Source organism: Aquarana catesbeiana, linkage group LG01, assembly GCF_042186555.1.
Source record: "Aquarana catesbeiana isolate 2022-GZ linkage group LG01, ASM4218655v1, whole genome shotgun sequence".
Lineage (NCBI taxonomy): Eukaryota > Metazoa > Chordata > Amphibia > Anura > Ranidae > Aquarana > Aquarana catesbeiana.
Genome location: NC_133324.1, coordinates 183,649,686 through 183,668,716, shown reverse-complemented (window position 1 = coordinate 183,668,716; position 19,031 = coordinate 183,649,686).

Here is a 19,031-nt window from a genome sequence, read left to right as displayed (position 1 = left end):
TTTTCTTTTTTGTTTTGCACATCGCTATCTCACTATCCCATATTATTTTTGCACTCATTCTAAATGAGCTACTAGCTTCATTCTGCATTTCCTATTGCACTTTTTATTATTCACCATTGCGCTTTATGATTGTTTTTTATTGCCTTATATTGTGCTCTTGAATCTATGGATTTAATGTTTATCATTATTGCACTTGATTGCACTTTATTATGGTTTTTATGGCTTTTTTTACTTCTATTGGGATTTAGAATTTATGGATTTTATATCAATCATTATTGCACCTGATTGTTTATTTGTTCATTTTACCCAGGGTTAGTTAGCACCACATACTTTGGTTTTTATTTGAGTTATGTGAGTACACTTTTTTTTATGTAGGCAGCTCCTTTCAAGCGTATTTGATTATTGTGGTTTTGCGCATTAGCATTTTTAGACTTATTTCTCTAATGTACTCCCCAGTGTGGGATCCTTGCATCACTTTTGCATTCAACAGCAATTGCCTTTTTTGTCCATCCGCTGTCAATGAAGTGGCATGTAAGACTCAGTGACTCTGTTGGTCCTGAATGAGAGTGAGTTGCCAGCATTCTTTGGTTGCAGCATAGTCTTTACTTTCTCAACTACCTTTTGGTGAATATTTCCCAGTATTGTGGTTCTGTGATACGTTCTACTCTACATACCTTAGCTCAGCTATGGACATCAACCGCTTAAATACAGAGTCATACACCATTGTAAATGGCTGGTCATTAGTAACCATCATCTCTGTGATTGCTTTGTCCAGCAGTTGGGATCTTCCATCCAAATTTAGGCACTTAGCTTTTTTCTGAAACATATCTTTTATTGTTGCCTGGGATAGTGGTATTTCACTTTGTGATTCAGTTTGTTTTCTCGGTGCTGCATTATATAATTCAACATGATGAACTCTTATGCCCCATACACACGATTGGATTTTCCGACAACAAATGTTGGATGTGAGCTTGTTGGCTTAAAGTCCGACCGCGTGTATGCTCCATCGAACATTTGTTGGACTTTCTGCCAACAAATGTTGGCTAGCAGGTTCCCAAATTTTCCGCCAACAAAACTTTGTCGAAATTTCCGATCATGTGTACACAAGTGCGACACACAAAAGTTCACACATGCTCGGAATCAAGGAGAAGGAGCCGTACTGGCTATTGAACTTCCTTTTTTACTTGGCTCGTCATATGTCTTGTACGTCACCACGTTCCCACGTTCGTAATTGTTGACCAACATTTGTGTGACTGTGTGTATGCAAGACAAGTTTGAGCCAACATCCTTCAAACAAAAATTTAAACAAAACCGGTTTTGTTGGCGGAAAGTCCCATCGTGTGTACAGGGCATTAGATGGGCCCAAAGATTTAACGTATTTTTGGTTTTTGCAGTTGATCCGATGCTCACATTGTTTGTGCATGTGTTGCACAGTGCTGCTTTTCCTGGGGATGGTTGAGACGAGAAATAGCCCCAGACCACGCTTTTACCTTTTCTCTCTGCATCCATCTGCATTGAAATTTAAAAGAGTTGGGAGCGCATGCGCGCGAGTGAAGGTAATGGACGCCTGATTCCTCCGCTCCGTGCCGGCGGAACTTATCACCTGGCCTAATCCGATATAGACGAAGCGGGGAGCTGCATCTCTACCCCCGGAGACTCTGGAGTACCCAGAGCTGCCATCGGTGATATACCGCTCTGCAAAAATAAAAGCAGGCAGCACAGCAAAAAAAAGTCAGATCCAAGATGGCTCCTGAACCTCCAGAGCCTGATGACACTCAACTCTCTGCTGCGGGATCGGGATCTCCTGCTGATAGCCTTCATCTGTTCCCCACAGATCGGGTGAGTCCTCTCCCTGCTGACTCTGATGCCATGTTAGCTAAATTCCGCAACATTGTAAGGGATGAGATTACAGCAGCCTCCCGTAAACTCTCCTCAGACTTTGTCCGGGGCCTTAAAGAAACAGGCCATCACATTAATCAGTTAGAGCACCACATGGACCTGGGCCATGAGGAGGAGGTAGACAAAATGTCAGCTGAAATGGAAACCCTCAGAGATAAATTAGAAGATGCGGAAAACAGGGCCCGCAGGGATAACCTCTGCATTCACGGTATCCCCAAAACAATCACGGACCTACAGGGAACAGCTACCGCTTTTTTCCAAGAATTGGCTTCCGAGATCCCAGACCGTATCCACAGGTCCCTGGCCCCCAAACCCTCCGAAGGTCCCCCGAGGGATGTCATCATCAAATTTCATTATTACAGAACCAAGGAGAAGCTCTTACAGTCTGCCCGAGAGCAACGGGACATCTCCTTCCAAGGTAACTCCCTCCAACTATTCGTGGACCTTTCGTCGGCCACCATTGCCAGACGACGAGGCCTCAAACCTTATCTCCAAGTTCTGCAATCCCACCAGATCAAATCTCGATGGGGTTCCCATTTAAACTTTCTTTTTCCCACCAGGGCCGCCAATTCCACGCCCCATCTAACTTAAAACGTCACCCCCAGGACCTGCAACTGGGCCTCCCTCCATCTCAACCTGATGCTCCGACTTCATCCTCTAGGCCTGGCCCTTCTAGGCTCTCTCACCAGCCCTCTCAAGCATCACAAAGATCCCAATCTGGATCCCAGGCACTGGGGAACCAGCAGGCCAACAATCCAACAACGGCTGAAGATCCCTATCTTTCCTTGGTGTTAACTTCAATTTTCTTGGCTGCCTGATCCAGTGTGGCACTAATTATTGTTGTTCCAACTGCTGGCTTTACACGTGGATTGAGGTAGCGTGTTTTGGAGGATGCCCCCCTGCCACATTGTCACCCTACCCTGATGGTTGCTGTATGGCTGGGGGGGGTCATCCCACTATAGACTGCCCCACCTGTGAGATGGCGGTCAGGGTCGAAGACTACCCCCCAAAAGTTTCCTGGTAGGAACCCAACGTCACTTTGCCCCCCAAGCCTCCTCTACATTGCTGATGGCCCCAATGGGCTGGGCGGCTTATTATGCTTACGAGACCGATCTCCTTGACTGCTGAGGTGTGGGGAGGGGGGTAAAACATTTAGTGTAGGGGTACGCCTCCATTGATTGTTAAGTAGGTTGTATATTCTGTTTCCGCGCTGAAGTCCTCCACTCCTGCTTAGTGGGGTGGAGGGACTGGCAGTGTAGGCTTTGTTACACAGTTCCGCCCGGCCTTCTAGGGTTGACGGTCTTGTGGCTGTTGTCCCTGGGGGACGGGGGGGATCCCCGCATCTACATCTCTATATGCCGGTATTACACTAAGGTTGCCGTATTGTGATTCTTTTTAATTTGCTCGTTTTGACACTGTCTTTAATTACTGTTTAGACTCTGTTTATACTATTTAAGTTGTTGGCAATATTTTCACAACAGGCCGGTGGTACTGACGGACCACTGCTCCCCCCATGTGTTGGCACCTGGCTAAGACAATCGTCTTGGTCACAGTCCCACCTCATTGTGGGCCCTAGAGCCCATGTCGTGATACATCTATGTACTCACTACACATTCTAATCCGAGTTCTCCTCGGCACTCTCATATCTTATGTTCTTCTTTTTCCCCCCTTTCCTTCTCTCACTTCTTTTTCCCTCCCTCTCTTCCCTTCCCCCCGGCCCCTGTGGTGTGCGGACGGAGTAGGTCACAGTTTTATACATCTGACCCAATGACCCTTCACTGGTTGTCCCTGAATGTTCAGGCCATGAATTCCCCCCAAAAACGGGTCAAGGTTTTTAAATACCTTAAGCAGCTAAATATAGATATAGCCTGTTTACAGGAAACCCATTTTTCCTCCTCTTCCTGTCCCAAATACTTTGCTGCAAATTACCCCCAAGTCTATTTAGCCAACGGTCCTACTAAGCAGAAAGGGGTTCTCATTGCTATATGTAAATCGGTCCCGTTTATTTGCAGTAAACAGCTGACCCTGATGGCAGATACCTTCTTTTGCAGGGTTCCGTTCAGGACAATGAAGTAACTATTATGACTTACTACGCCCCAAATGACAATCCGGGCCCCTTCCTGTCTCATGTCTGCTCCTTGCTAAAGGTCCACCAGAGAGGCACCCTCCTATTGGCGGGTGACTCTAACGTGATGCTAAATCCCGCTCTTGATAAGTACCCAGCGGATCATAAAGCCCCCTCCCCTGCCCCTAAAAAATTCTCGCAGGCCCTGCAAAACCAAGACTTAGTAGATATCTGGCAAGAACTCCACCGCCTGGGTAGGGATTATACCCAATATTCTCATCCTCATCACTCACTCTAGGATCGACCATATGTTTGTGTTACGGAAACACCTCCCTTTAATTGACTCGGTTTCGATCCTAGCAGCCCCCTGGTCAGATCATGACCCTGTTCTGTCTGTCATTCCCTGCTCAGCAAAACGCAACATGCCCCTTGGGTGATGAATGATTCACTTTTGTCCTTCAAACCAATCCTCAGTGGCATCCACAAAGCCTCTGTGGAATACTTTAGACTTAATACGGGATCAGTCTCATCTCCGGTAATACTATGGGAAGCTTATAAAGCTGTGGTCTGGGGCCACGTCATTCAGGTAGCGTCACAACGCAAGAAAGAGCGAATTCAGACCCGTCGCAAGTTGGAGCAGAATCTGGAGGACCGGTCGGCAGCCTTCAAACTAACCCCCACCCCCGCCAACCGTGGATCTTTAGACAAGGCCCGTACGGACTTGGATTTATGTTTAACCGATAAGTGGACTGCAGTTTACGCTGGGCCCACCAGAAATGGTATGCCATGGCGAATAAACCCAATGTGCTGTTGGCCAACAGACTGCATACCTTCACTCCGAAATTTTCTCCCATAACATCCTCACGGGTAATCCTCAGCAGGTCTTGGACGAATTCCGTCATCGTCTCACCAAGCTTTATTCCCCTCCTACTCACCCCTAGACCCAGGTCCTGAACGCTTTTTTGAAAGAGTTATCCTTACCCTCCCTATCTGATACTCATATGTCCCTTATGGACTGAGATATACAAGTCTTGGAAATTCTCCAGTGCATCAAGGAATTGAAGGTAGGCAAAAAAACAGGCCCAGATGGTTTCACAGCCTTGTACTATCGGAAATTTGCGGATGTTCTCGCCCCGCATTTGGCGGCTATGTGTAACTCGGTAAAAGGGGGTCACCCATTCACACCAGATTTGCTAACTGCCAACATTGTGATGATTCCTAAGCCAGACAAAGACCATTCTTCCTGGGCTAACTTTTGGCTTTAAATAATATTGATATGAAAATTTTGACAACGATTTTGGCCAACCGCCTGAATTCCTTTCTCCCGCGCCTGATAAAAAAGGATCAGGTGGGATTTGTCCCCCGTAGACAGGCAGGGGATGCCATTAGACGCCTCCTCCAAATCCAACATATAGTTCACGAGAGATCCCTGAAGACAATGTTTCTGTCTTTAGATGTCAATAAGGCCTTTGACACTTTATCTTGGCCCTATCTAACACAGGTGCTTAGCCACTATGGTTTCGGCACCTCCTTTTTGAGCTGGGTTTCAGCTATTTATGATTCCCCCAAAGTACGATATTATGAATACGAGTCGCCCACCTTTCCTATTAGGAGGGGAACCCGCCAAGGTTGCCCACTCTCCCCACTGCTATTCATCTTGGCACTCGAACCCTTGGCGGAGGCCATCCGATCTCACCCGGACATATCAAGAGCAGAAGTGGCGGGCACCTCACACAAATTGTCATTGTTTGCGGATGACATTTTGTTGACCGTTACTAAATCCAGAATTTCCCTCCCCAACCTACTCTCTCTCTTAAACGCCTTTGCCTCGGTCTCAGGCCTATCGGTCAACCCGGCAAAATCTAAGGTGATGTCTATCAACCTTCAGCCCTCGGAATTAGAATCCCTACAATCGGCATTCTCATTCCAATGGTTAACCTCATTACCCTACCTGGGTATTAAACTTACTCTGAGGTACTCGGGTTTATATCAAGCCAACTTTCCCTCGCTTTTTGGAAAGCTGGAGGCTATGCTTACCTCTTGGTCCACACTTCCGATATCCTGGTTTGGCAGAATAGCGATGATACGCATGACTTACCTCCCGAAACTGCTCTATTACTTCAGAGTTTTGCCAGTCCAGGTGCCCCCACATATCCTCCGAATACATCAACGTAAAATAATGCACTTTGTCTGGGGCTCCAAGAGACCCAGGATCAAGAGGCAAGTGCCCGCAGAATCAATGGTGGCCTTTCAGTCCCTAATCTGCAAGCTTATTATACAGCAGCGGGCATCGCCCCACTGTCTCATCTCCACGAGAAACAACAAATGCCACTGTGGGCCACCATGGATTTAGTGGACTCTCATCCGACGCCACTTGCTTCCCTCCCTTGGCTCCCCAAGGCACATCGCCCTTCTACCATAGGTCCCTGTCTGGCCCATTCCCTTCGGTTGTGGGATGCGGTCAAATACTCAGCAGGCCTAATCTCCCCTCATCTTCCACTACTCCGCCTCCTTCACTGCCCACTATTTCCACCAGGTTGCGACAACTCATCGCAGTTTGCATGGTGGTCTGACAACAGCTTTATAGACATCTATTCTCTGTTCACCCCAACCAAGATTATCCCATTCTCGGCTCTACGTTCCTCTCACGACATTCCCCTGAGGGAGCATTACAGTTACCTGCAAATCAGACACTTTCTCCAACAGCTTACAAAATCTCAATCCACCCCCTATACTATGACTCCATTCGAAAGTCTTTGTAGATCGTGCCCCCAGTCCTCGGGTCTGATATCTTTCATATATGCAGCTATAATTAGCTCCAAGAAACCTCCACTGAGACCTTATCACCTTCAATGGGAGGCCGAGCTCGGGAAACAATTAGATCCAGAGGACTGGCAAATCATGACAATTGCACTATCCAAATGCTCCAAGAATGTCCTCTTTTTGGAGAATGCTTACAAAATCTTCTATAGATGGTACTATACTCCGGCTAGATTAGCAAGCTTTATCCCATCCTAACCCCCCTACGTTTTCGTAAGTGCTCTCAGGAGGGCACAATGGCACACATCTGGTGGACCTGTCCGAGGGTATGCAGATTATGGGTCCGAATATATGCACTACTTCGCAATCTCTTCAACACCACTATAAAGAGGGACCCTTTTGAGGCCCTTTTGTGGAAACCAATTACAGAATTTCTTCGCCCTGAACGCCAACTGGCAGCACATATTTCTACTGCAACTAAATTGACCATAGCAAGGGCCTGGAAGACCCTGGCACTTAGCTTTGAAGCAGTTAAAAAATGCGTGAATGACATCATGGTAAATGAAAAATTTACTGCCATATTATCAGACACTTGTGACAAGTTCCTCAGGGTATGGCAACCCTAGGTGGCTCATAACCACCAGTCACGATTTGATTCAGTGCTCCTTTCCCTTTAATGAGCCTCCGTTCCCCCCACCCCAGGGACCTTCCCCCCTTAATTTCTTCCTTTTCTTTCTCCTCCTCTGCATCATATGCTTATACTATTCTTTTCTCTGTTCCTCTTTCACCACACTGTCTTTCTAGTCTCTCTCTCCTTTTTCTTCTTCTTGTTCTGGCCCTCAGGCTTAGCCCTGCTGGGATTGGATACATGATGTGACGCAGTATATACTACATATTCATGAATATTACGCTCTCTTAAGTTTTCAGTTTAGTTTGATTTTATTTTTGTTTTTCTTATGTAATGTTACCTGTTATAATAACATCTTGCTATATGTTTCTTAGCTGACCATGAGTGTCCACTGATACACAATTGTGTACCAATATAATGCCACTCTATCAGAAGTCGCGAGATGCGGGCACTCCTTTGTATGTCACCTGGCCTCGCCTTTAGATTTTTTGAGACCTGGCTCAAGTTCTTGATCGTTAGTTCATCCTGCCTGACATTGGCAGTCTTAAATCTGTTAACCAAGATGTATCCATTTCTGTTTTTGTACTATTCTGTTGATGTATATTTTCCATAAAACCCTTTGTACAAGAAATGTAAAAGAGTTTACAAATAAGGGTAAAACTGGCTGGCACCCTGCTGTGGGTGGGTGGCTGGCTGGCACCCTGCTGTGGGTGGGTGGCTGGCTGGTACCCTGCTGTGGGTGGGTGGATGGCTGGCTGGTACCCTGCTGTGGGTGGCTTGCTGTCTGGGAACCCTGCTGTGGGTGGGTGGCTGGCTGGCACCCTACTGTGGATGGGTGGCTGGCTGGTACCCTGCTGTGGGTGGCCTGCTGGCTGGCACTCTGCTGTGGATGGGTGGCTGGCTGGCACCCTGCTGTGGATGGGTGGCTGGCTGGCACCCTGCTGTGGGTGGCTGGCTGGTACCCTGCTGTGGGTGGCCTGCTGGCTGGCACCCTGCTGTGGCTGGCTGGCTGCCTGGTACCCTGCTCTGGGTGGCTTGCTGGCTGGCACCTTGCTATAGGTGGGTGGCTGGCTGGTACTCTGCTGTGGGTGGCTTGCACCTGCTGTGGGTGGCTGGCTGGCTGGCACCCTGCTGTGTGTGGGCGGGTGGCTGACTAGTACCCTACTGTGGGTGGCTGGCACCCTGCTGTGAGTGGCTGGCTGACCTGGCACCTTGCTGTGGGTGGGTGGGTTGCGTGGCTGCCACGTTCGACTCCTCTCTGGTCCAGTTCCGTGGCATGCACTGTCCAAGGCGTGGCGAGGGAGGCCAGGAATGCCAAAACATTTAGGCCCAGTGGTTTCTGGGCCTCAAAAAGATGGCTGTGGCAGGGGGAAGACCAATATCTGAAATATCGGTATAGTTTGAGACCAATACTGATTCTTTTAAAAATGTGGATATCGGCCACACCGATAATCGGGCGACCCCTAATATATATATATATATATATATACACACAGTGGACATAGAAAGTCTACACACCCCTGTTAAAATATCAGGTTTCTGTGATGTAAAAAAAAATGAGGCAAAGATAAATCATTTCAGAACTTTTTCCACCTTTTATTGTGACCTATAAACTGTACAACTCAGTTGAACAACAAACTGAATTCTTTTAGATGGAGGGAATTAAAAAAATAATAATAGTATGGTTACATAAGTGTGCACACCCTTACACTAATACTTTGTTGAAGCACCTTTTGATTTTTATTACAGCACTGTCTTTTTGGGTATGAGTCTATCAGCATGACTTGGCAATATTTGCCCACTCTTTTTTGCAAAAACACTCCAAATCTGTCAGATTGTGAGGGCATCTCCTGTGTAAAGCCCTCTTCAGATCACCCAACTGATTTTTATTTGGATTCAGGTCTGGGCTCTGGTTGGGCCATTCCAAAACGTTAATCTTCTTCTGGTGAAGCTATGCCTTTGTTGATTTGGATGTATGTTTTGGGTTGTTTTAATGCTGAAAGGTGAAGTTCCCCTTCATGCTCAGCTTTCTAGCAGAAGTCTGAAGGTTTTGTGCCAATATTGACTGGTATTTGGAACTGTTCATAATTCCCTCTACCTTGACTAAGGCCCCTGTTCCAGCTGAAAAGAAAAAACGTTTCAAAGCATGAAGCTGCCACCACCATGCTTCACTGTGGGTATGGTGTCCTTTTGGTGATGCTCAGGTTTGCACCAAACATATCTTTTGGAATTATAGCCAAAACAGTTCAACCTTGGTTTCATCAGACCATAACATTTTCCCACATGCTTTTGGGAGACTTCAGATGTGTTTTTGCAAAATTTAGCCAGATTTGGAAAGAAAAGAAAAGGCTTCACTTTTGCCACTCTACCCCATAGCCCAGACATATGAAGAATATGGGAGATTGTTGTCACATGTACCACACAGCCAATACTTGCTGGATATTTCAGCAGCTCCTTTAATGTTGATGTAGGCCTCTTTTTGGAGGGATGTCCAGTTCTTTGTAATGTCACTGTTGTGCCATATTTTCTCCACTTGATGATGATTGTTGTCACTGTCTTCCATGGTATATCTAATGCCTTGGAAATTATTTTGTACCCTTCTCCTGACTGATACCTTTTAACAATGAGATCCCTCTGATGCTTTGGAAGCTCTCTGTGGACCATGGCTTTTGCTGTAGGATGTGACTAAGAAAAAGTCAGGAAAGTGTAAAAATAACTTAATATTGCAAAAGCTTTGAAATGATTGTGCAACAAATTTCTGAATTATGTCTGAGTCAGCTTGAAACATTACAAAAATATTTACAAAAATAGTACATCCATATTGATAATTAGTGTTGGTTCAAATATGATCAAAAAGTTTCAGATATAGTTTGTTTCAAAATATAGTTCACTAGATATTATATAAAAATGGCTGCTTTACTTAAAGCAGCCGTCTGTATGTTGATTCTTGCTGTGTGTTGGAAGAAGTGTTTTATGTGGAAGAGCTGTCCAAGAGATGGCAGAGAGAGACTTCAAGGTGGGTCTGTCCTTACAGTATATGAAGTCTGGTCTTTTTTGTCAAAATTTGCGCTGAAAAATGCACACTCCCTTTTCTCTCCCTACTCCTCCCATCCAAGGGTGGGGGTCAAGAGTATGTAAAATTTGACCATTACATCTGATTAGTTCCAGATTCTGACACAGGATGAGAGGGTGATCGACCTTTCACAGCTCATGATTTCTAAAACATAGATATCCATTACATAGGCATTCCTTCATGAAAATACAATCAGTTATATCAATCAAAAATAATCTGACAACTTCTTGAAATTGAGAACTCAGTTCAAATGTCACCATCTGTAAACCATTAGCTCAAAAGACTCATATTCACACTATTAAAGGGGAACCCTACAGCAATATATTTTTTTTTAAACCGAATTAAATTTTGAATATTAAGAATATAACATTCCCCTCTGAAGTATGTATATTAACCATATTACATATCTAATCGTCCATACGTCATTCATGTCACAAATACTCTCTTTGATCTAATATTTCCAGATGTATTTTATTTGTAACTGAGTTTGCAACCTCAAAACCCATTCTTCTTTTAAGCTTATTTTGCAATAAATCATCTCCTCTCTTGATTTAATTTCTAATTCGATAATATAATTTTTTCATTCTAAACATTAAACAAACTGGAATATAATGAATAACATAATAATAATAAAAAAGAATAGCTATAGGATGTGATAAACTATTTCCTGCTGCTGAAGTTATTGAAGTTTTTCCCCAAATTGATACACTATTACTGATTTTTTTTCACCAATTATTTCCTGGAAATTCTGACCATTGATGAGATATTTGCAAGTGACCTTGTTCAAGTTTAAACAATATTTCTGCATTCTGAAACTCCTTAGCTAAAGCTATCAATAAACCTTTATCCTTTTGAATAACATTTGCCCATTTTTCCCAAAGAAATTCATCTATCTGAGATCTATTGTATTGTGTGGGAAGAGCACTTATATTTTTCATAAGCATATTTGTTAAATTTGTTCTCATTAACACTTATTGCTACAATGTCTCCTTATATACAATACACGTCTTGATTTAGGTTTTCTGTATTTGTACAAGAAGAGAAAAAAGTTTTAACCCTTTCTGTGTTTGACATGATCTGAAAACAAACCTTCTTTTTATCTACAAGAGTAATTAATTCAAAAATAGTTTCAACTTTTTCTTTTCTTGCTGAACATAATGTATGATTATGATAACAAGAATGAAATATACTTTTGTCTTGATTAGGTAAACAGATAACTATAGACTGGGATTGTAAACATGATGACAGGTCTAATTGTTCTAATTTAGAAGTTTCATTGTTAAATGCAAAATCTGTATACTGTAATTTATAGTATAATTGTGTATTACTGACAGGTAATCCCAAGACTGTGATTGGAACCAAAATTTGTTCTTTCCCTGCTATTGGAATCATAGAAGAACTATAACATACATCCTGATTGCATCCTGTCCATTTATTTATCCATAAATCTGTATGATTTATAGCATATACATATTCTCTGGGTAAATTATGTAAAATGCCAAGAGGAGTTATTCCACTCTGAAATGCTTGCACAATTATTTTAAAATTAGTGGAATATTCAGTCTGGATCTCTAAGCATGCTCTGGCTATATGAGAATGTTGTTCACTTGTCATTAAATTAAGAGTGATATTGTGAAGATGTAAAATAGATGGAGCCATTATATTAACTGTTTTAATAATCATACCTTCTAATATCTAATTTAAATTTCTTTGTATCTTAATACCTTTACTCCCCACTAAACCAGCTATTTCAAGATCAGACTTTAAAGTGTTAATATCCATATTATTTGTTATACTCCCAATTGTGCCAATCCCTCCTAAAATACCTTCAACAATGCCACGCTTATTTCTGTTATGATTTCTCCAAACCATCTTTCAATACCCAATTCCATATTAACCAAATGTCCTTGACATTGTGGAAACCCTGTAGAAATTTTCAATGCTGAAACATTAAAGTTCCACAATATAATGACAAACTTTCCCTCAAGAGTTCTGGATTGGAAACGGTTAATCTGAAATGGATTGGCCGGGACACTTTTCTTATTAATGCATGGAGTTTTCCTTGGAGACGTTACAACAACAATTGCCTTAGCACATTTCACCGGATAATTTCCTATTGATATGCAACATTCATATATACCCGTATCATTCAAAAACGCACTCATTTGCTGATAAACAAATGTATTATTGATCCAATTCACACTACCAAAAATTCCTTTATGAATTATAATAGAACTGTGAAGAAAGCTACCCAAAAATTCTCCATTCCTTTTCCAAGATAACAATGAATTTTGAGGTAAATATATTTCTGTATTACATATCAAATGCAAACTATCTTTATCTTCAATGATTTTTAAAGATTGTGGGGACACATTTATTTCTGGAACAATCATATCTACCACAGAAATGTTAATGTTAACCCTTATTTGAGCTATTTTTCTTATTACTTTAAAATCCCATGTTCTTACAACGTCCCCTTTTTCATATCCAATTTTATTTAAATGTTCTGGATCTAATATTTTTACGAAACTTTGAAAAAGATAATAAAATTGATCTAAGGGATAAAGTGTTTTCCCAGATCTTGACATATTATTAACATCTCCAGACCAAATTGTTGAATCATTACCTTTTACAAATAGTGACCAAAAACGAATTCCCAATATATTACATTCAAAGGTACCGGTTCTGTTGTTTAGTCTATAAGATCCCTGCATTTTAACAAAATTTGTTTTGGATTCTATTTTAACTTTGATTTTAATATTATAACTATGAATGAAATACAATTGTATACAGCAATCATAGCCCTGTCCTACCCATACATATCCATACAAATCTTCTGCTGTATTAATATCAACATATCTAAAATCATGATTTTTATCATTTGCATTAATATCAATATCTGTTATCATTTTTGTCCTCCGTATTGATATCAGTGTTTTTATAATTTTTTTTCATCTGTATTAATATCAATGTCTTTATCAATTTTGTCATCTATATTGATATCAATGTCTACATCTCGTTTGTTTCTGAATAATGTAATTTCTTTGTTGTGTAAATCTTCAATCCTGTTAACCTCTGCATAGCTGGAGCAGTTTGTGATATATTTTACTACAGATAAAATTGTCACTAGAGAAAAGATTAATCCTGTGACGATAAGTCTTCTCTCTTTAAAACTTTTCTTTTGGTGTGCTGACATCTTTTCTTATTTTTGGAATCCATGATTTCTCCAGGTTAGATTTTTATAATTCATTCCCATAAAAAGAAATGCAGCATCGTTATCTCAGCATATACAATTTGCATTGATCAGTGTTTACCCATGTTTTTTGTTGTCTGCGTGCATTTTTCACTGAATTAAGAGGTCTTTGGACCTGTACCATTACAACTTGAACATCCAAGATGTCAAATAGACCTTCCCGGTCCACTTTTCCTAAAACTTTTTATCATAAGTTGACCTCCTTTCTCAAACTTAGAAATGTGTGGAGGGACCATTTTTTGCATACAAGTAGCTACATGTGGCAAAATACTGTTCAGATTGTCCTGTAACATCTGCAACCATTTTTCTCTATTGCCTCTCTTTGTGGCGTAGACAATAGACGTTCATTGGGAAACACAAATGGCTTCTTCCTTCCTGTCATTAATTTAAAAGGAGAATACTTTGTAGCAGAAGAAATTGTGCTTCTTACACTCATTAAAATTAATGGAACAATATCAACCCAAGTATTTCCTCTGTCTAACAACATTTTTGCAATTCTGGATTTGATAGTTCTATTCATTCTTTCCACAATATCTGCAGACTGTGGATGATATGGTACATGAAATCTCTGTTCTATTCCCAAGATTTTACACATTGCCTGCATGATTTTACCTGTAAAACGGGATCCTCTGTCACTACGGAGGTTTGCTGGTATACCCCAGACTGGAAAAACATGATTAATCAACATCCTAGCAGTTGTCAAAACATCATCTTTAGTGAATTCCACCTGTAAGTGTTATGGTATAACAGGACGCAGAAACCCATCTAAGTTATGACACAAGATCCCGTTTTCACAAACAAAGAAAGATCTTATGACACCCGGAGAAGAAAATGAAATAAATCACCCCTTCATGTTCCTCTGAAAATGATGGAATCTGTGTGTCTGTTTTCTTCACAACATTAATTGAAACCAATTCAGGTTGAATCACTAATTCTCCATACAAAGCTGCTTCCTAAGCTAATGTGTCTGCTGTTCTATTGCCTACAGCTAACTCACTATTGTCTTAAACAAAATGTATTCAGCTGCTAATTGAGTACAAAGCTGCTAATTACCCCCTCCAAAATGGACTAAACCTCTCAATTTATCCACCTGAACAAAACAAATATAAAAAACATAATAATCATCACAAGGAAAATTAAAAAAATGATTATTCAGAGGATTATCCTTGAAAATACTAAACATATATCAAGGTCCTCTATAAAATTCCAAACATAAAAGCCAAATCTCTGAAACTCACATCATAACCTTATTCATGGCAAAGAAACATTAACCAGAAAATTCTTACCTTCCATGCAGTTCATTTAAGAGCTGCTAACATTGTTTTTCCCCCAGTTCTATATTCTACATAGTGATGCCTTTGCTGTCTTAATTGATTATTTTCAGTTTGCAATCTCTGCATTTGGGTCCTAAAAGGGAAATATGTTTCATTATTATGGCCTCTATACTTCAAATTACTACACCATCTCGCAGAATAAACTTCATAACGTCTTGGTATAGTTTTCTGATAATACACCCTTTTTTGCATATCATTATCAGCCATCAAACAAAACCTGGCTATGTGACCCTCTCGTTTGCAAACAAAACATTTAAGAGTTGGTCTTCTTGCATAAACCCTTCTCTGAGCATATGGCGATGAAAACTTACATTTGTGCATAATATTACTATTATTGAAATCAACAGACTTCACGCTTTCATTATCTGAGGAAATACTAACAATAGACTCATCAGAAGTCTCCACTGTTTCAAATCCAGAATCAATTTCAAGCGCATTTACCACACTTTTATTTATCAGATCTCCAACATTGATTCCCACCATAGCAATATTACTTACACTCGCATCTGACTTTACTTCATGTTCGAGAGCCTCCATCTGTGCTAAGCACTGAGCATGTGCAGAAGACTGAACTTCCTTTAATTCCTTTCTAAGCAAATGTATAATATTCTCATTTTCAACCTCTTTCTGAGTCAAAAAGGCAATACAACTTTCTCTTTGTTTAAACTGTTCCAATAATTCATCCATTTTCTGTTCCAATTCACATTTCTCAGTCAGTAATTGTTCAATATATAAATTCTCATGTGTTTGTGCATTTTGACCTCCTGACTTGTGCACTACACAAATCATATGATCTTCTGAGTCATCATAAACTATTGACTTAAAAACAGTAACTAACCTTATTACATTGCCTAGTTTCTTTTTTGTTTTAGCTAATGATAATCTAGCCTTATCAATTTCAGTATTTGCCTGTAAGCATTGCTGAAACATAGATTTCCACAAAACAGCATCTGATACATGATTGGTTAGACCTTCAAACTCCAAATTACTTTCATTTGCTAAACAATCTACAAAATCCATGTTTTTCTACTCACCAAATATGAAACTGTTTCTGTTCTGTGCTGAACTTGATTAACCCGTATGTCAAGACTTCTGATTTCCGCTTGAAATTCTCAGGTCTTCACAATCATCAATCGATCGATTTTTCCTCTAGGTTAGTTCAATATTTGCGAAGTTAATTTCTGTACATCACCTTCTCCCCTCTGATCGAAGGAAGGAAGTGGAAAAAAAAACTTCCGCCAAATTGATTCTTGCTGGCATGCGCCAAAGCAAAAGCTTTGAAATGATGATTGTGCAACAAATTTCTGAATTATGTCTGAGTCAGCTTGAATCAAACTGTGTGATTTTATTTTCACACAAAAGTTACAAAAATACTTACAAAAATAGTACATTCATATTCATAATTATGAATAATTATTATTATTCATATTATTATTCATATTAATAATGTTGCAAAAAGTTTCAGATATAGTTTGTTCCAAAATATAGTTCACTAGATATTATTTAAAATGGCTGCTGTGTCCTTTGTTCTTAAAGCAGCTGTCTGTATGTTGATTCTTGCCGTGTGTTGGAAGAAGTGTGTGTTTGAAGTGGAAGAGCTGTACAAGAGATTGCGTGCGTTACTGCCTTTTTTAAGGCCATATCGTTTTGCGTGCGTTACTGCCAGTTTAACGCCATATAGTTCTGTGTGCGTTACTACAGGTTTAATGCCATATAGTTTTGTGCATTACTGCCAGTTTAATGCCATTTACTTCTGTGTGTGTTACTGGCAGTTTAACGCTATATAGCTCTGTGCATCACTGTATGTTTGGCGCATTATATTGCAGTATATTATATTGTATCAATGGAGTGTGTCTGTGTAGTGTGAGTACTCAAATTAAAGGGCACCAAACACCTCTTTACATTGATTAAAGTGCATCTATGCACAGATTTCAACTTCTCCTTTACATTTGCTTATAAGCACTGCCCCCTCCCTCCCAATAATGTCTGGGAGAACAACAAGGAGAGGCAGACATTCCCTTGGCACTGTAAGGGGGCCAGCAACAAATGTGTCCACAGGCAAAGGTGGACGTGGTGGTCAGTCCTCAGGCAGGGCATCATTTCCTCTGTTTAGTGAGTTTGCCCGTGCTATCCAGCCACAGCATGCAGAGGAGGAGGTGGACTGGCTTACTAAACCTTCCTCATCCTCCTTATCCTCTGTCACACAAACAGACAAGTGTGCAATCCCCTGCAGTTGCCAGAGTGGATAAACCTGCCTCCTTATCTACATCTATTCCTGCCATAGCCCTAACATAAGCCATTGAGGAGTCAGCTGAGTTATTTGACCACGTCAGCCACTTGCTCCTTGATGATGCCAAGCCATTACTGGATTCAGATGCTGGTTCTGAGGTTGAGGATGACAGGAACATGAGTCTAGAGAGTGTGGGAACACTGGTAGACAAATTGGCATTCATGTTCCCCAAGCCGCAGCGTATTGCCAAGTTGTCTCCAGTGGTAATGATGAAGATGGAGGAGATGGAGATGATGATGATGATGATGAGGTCACTGATCTGACTTGGGTGCCAGATAGAGCAGAGGAAGAAACTGAAGGTGAGGTGGCACAACCCCAAGGAGGTCGGCATCAAGAAAGATTAGAGAGCAGCCACCCTATTCCATCACATTCTGCAGCTTTTATCTTCCGGCCTACTTCCTACAGCTCAGCTGTCTGGGCCTTTTTCAGCACATCTGCAGCAGATTGCACTGTTGCTATCTGCAAACTGTGTTACAGGCACATCAAACGTGGCAAAAACACCAACCATTTGTGTACCACATGCCTAACAATGCATTTAATGTCCAACCACTCAGCTCATTTGCAAGAGCACCTAGAAGCCACACAAAAGGGGCACAAATCTGTCCCTCCTCAGCAGATTCTAGACATGGTACAGATCTGCCACTTTACAATTAGACTAAGGGCACCCCCTGGCACTATATTGGAAGGAATTTTCACTTTAAAAATCAAAAAATAACTGCTCATTTAAAAATGAAATTTTTCACAAACTTTTTTGTATTGATCCATGTCCCCCAGGGCAGGACCTGGACCCCTATAACCATTGTATGCCTAATTACTTGCATTTAAGTCTTCAAAATGGGCACTTTTGATATTTAATGTTCGGGTCCCATTGACTTTAATGGGGTTCGGTGTTCGGGTCCCAACGTTTGCGGTGTTCAGAAGTTCTGGTCCGAACCGAACAGGGGTCCGTTCGGCCCATCCCTAGTAAACAATACAAAATTCGTGTACATTGGTAAATTTGTCACTGACATTCCTCAAAACCGAGAATAACTAAACCATCTGTAACCCTTACTTTCATGTTCCTATTAAAATACAACACCCGCAACATGTAAGAGGGCTGTCGCGGTAGGTTCAAACATATTCTTGTTACTACATACAAACAATGAGAAGACTAGAACATGAGACAAACATTTACATACAAATTTGGGGGAGATACTTCATAGTTCCCAAAACAAAGATGAAAAAACAAAAACAACTAGATGGAATGGTACCTTCACTCTTTTAGAGATAGAAAAAAAAATACATGGGAGAAACACGAGAGCATCTCGGAATCTTGTATGGACCACCCACACAAAGTTCAAAAACAGGCCTGAGAATTTTAATCACACAAGCGTGTACTACACATCCATCAACTCACTCATCATTACAGATTTCTGAAGCTACAACCGATCTACTTCCAAGGTCTTTTTATTCTGGGGTCTCGTACCTCCAGACATCAAAATTACCTTCCAAATAATACACCTTACTGTACCCTCTGACCATATATGCCAATCTTTAAGGAGTTTAATGGCCTTTTCCCCAAAACTAAACTTCATGTACTGTGCAACCGTCTGACTGTGGGAAGCCTCGCATTCCTTGCCTTGCACGGATTGCTCATTACCCATGGCGATTCAAATCAGCTTATCCTCTTACCCCTACGTCCAGGGAAACCATTGAACCCATTTAGGAGAGCACCGCCTGGTGCCTTCTT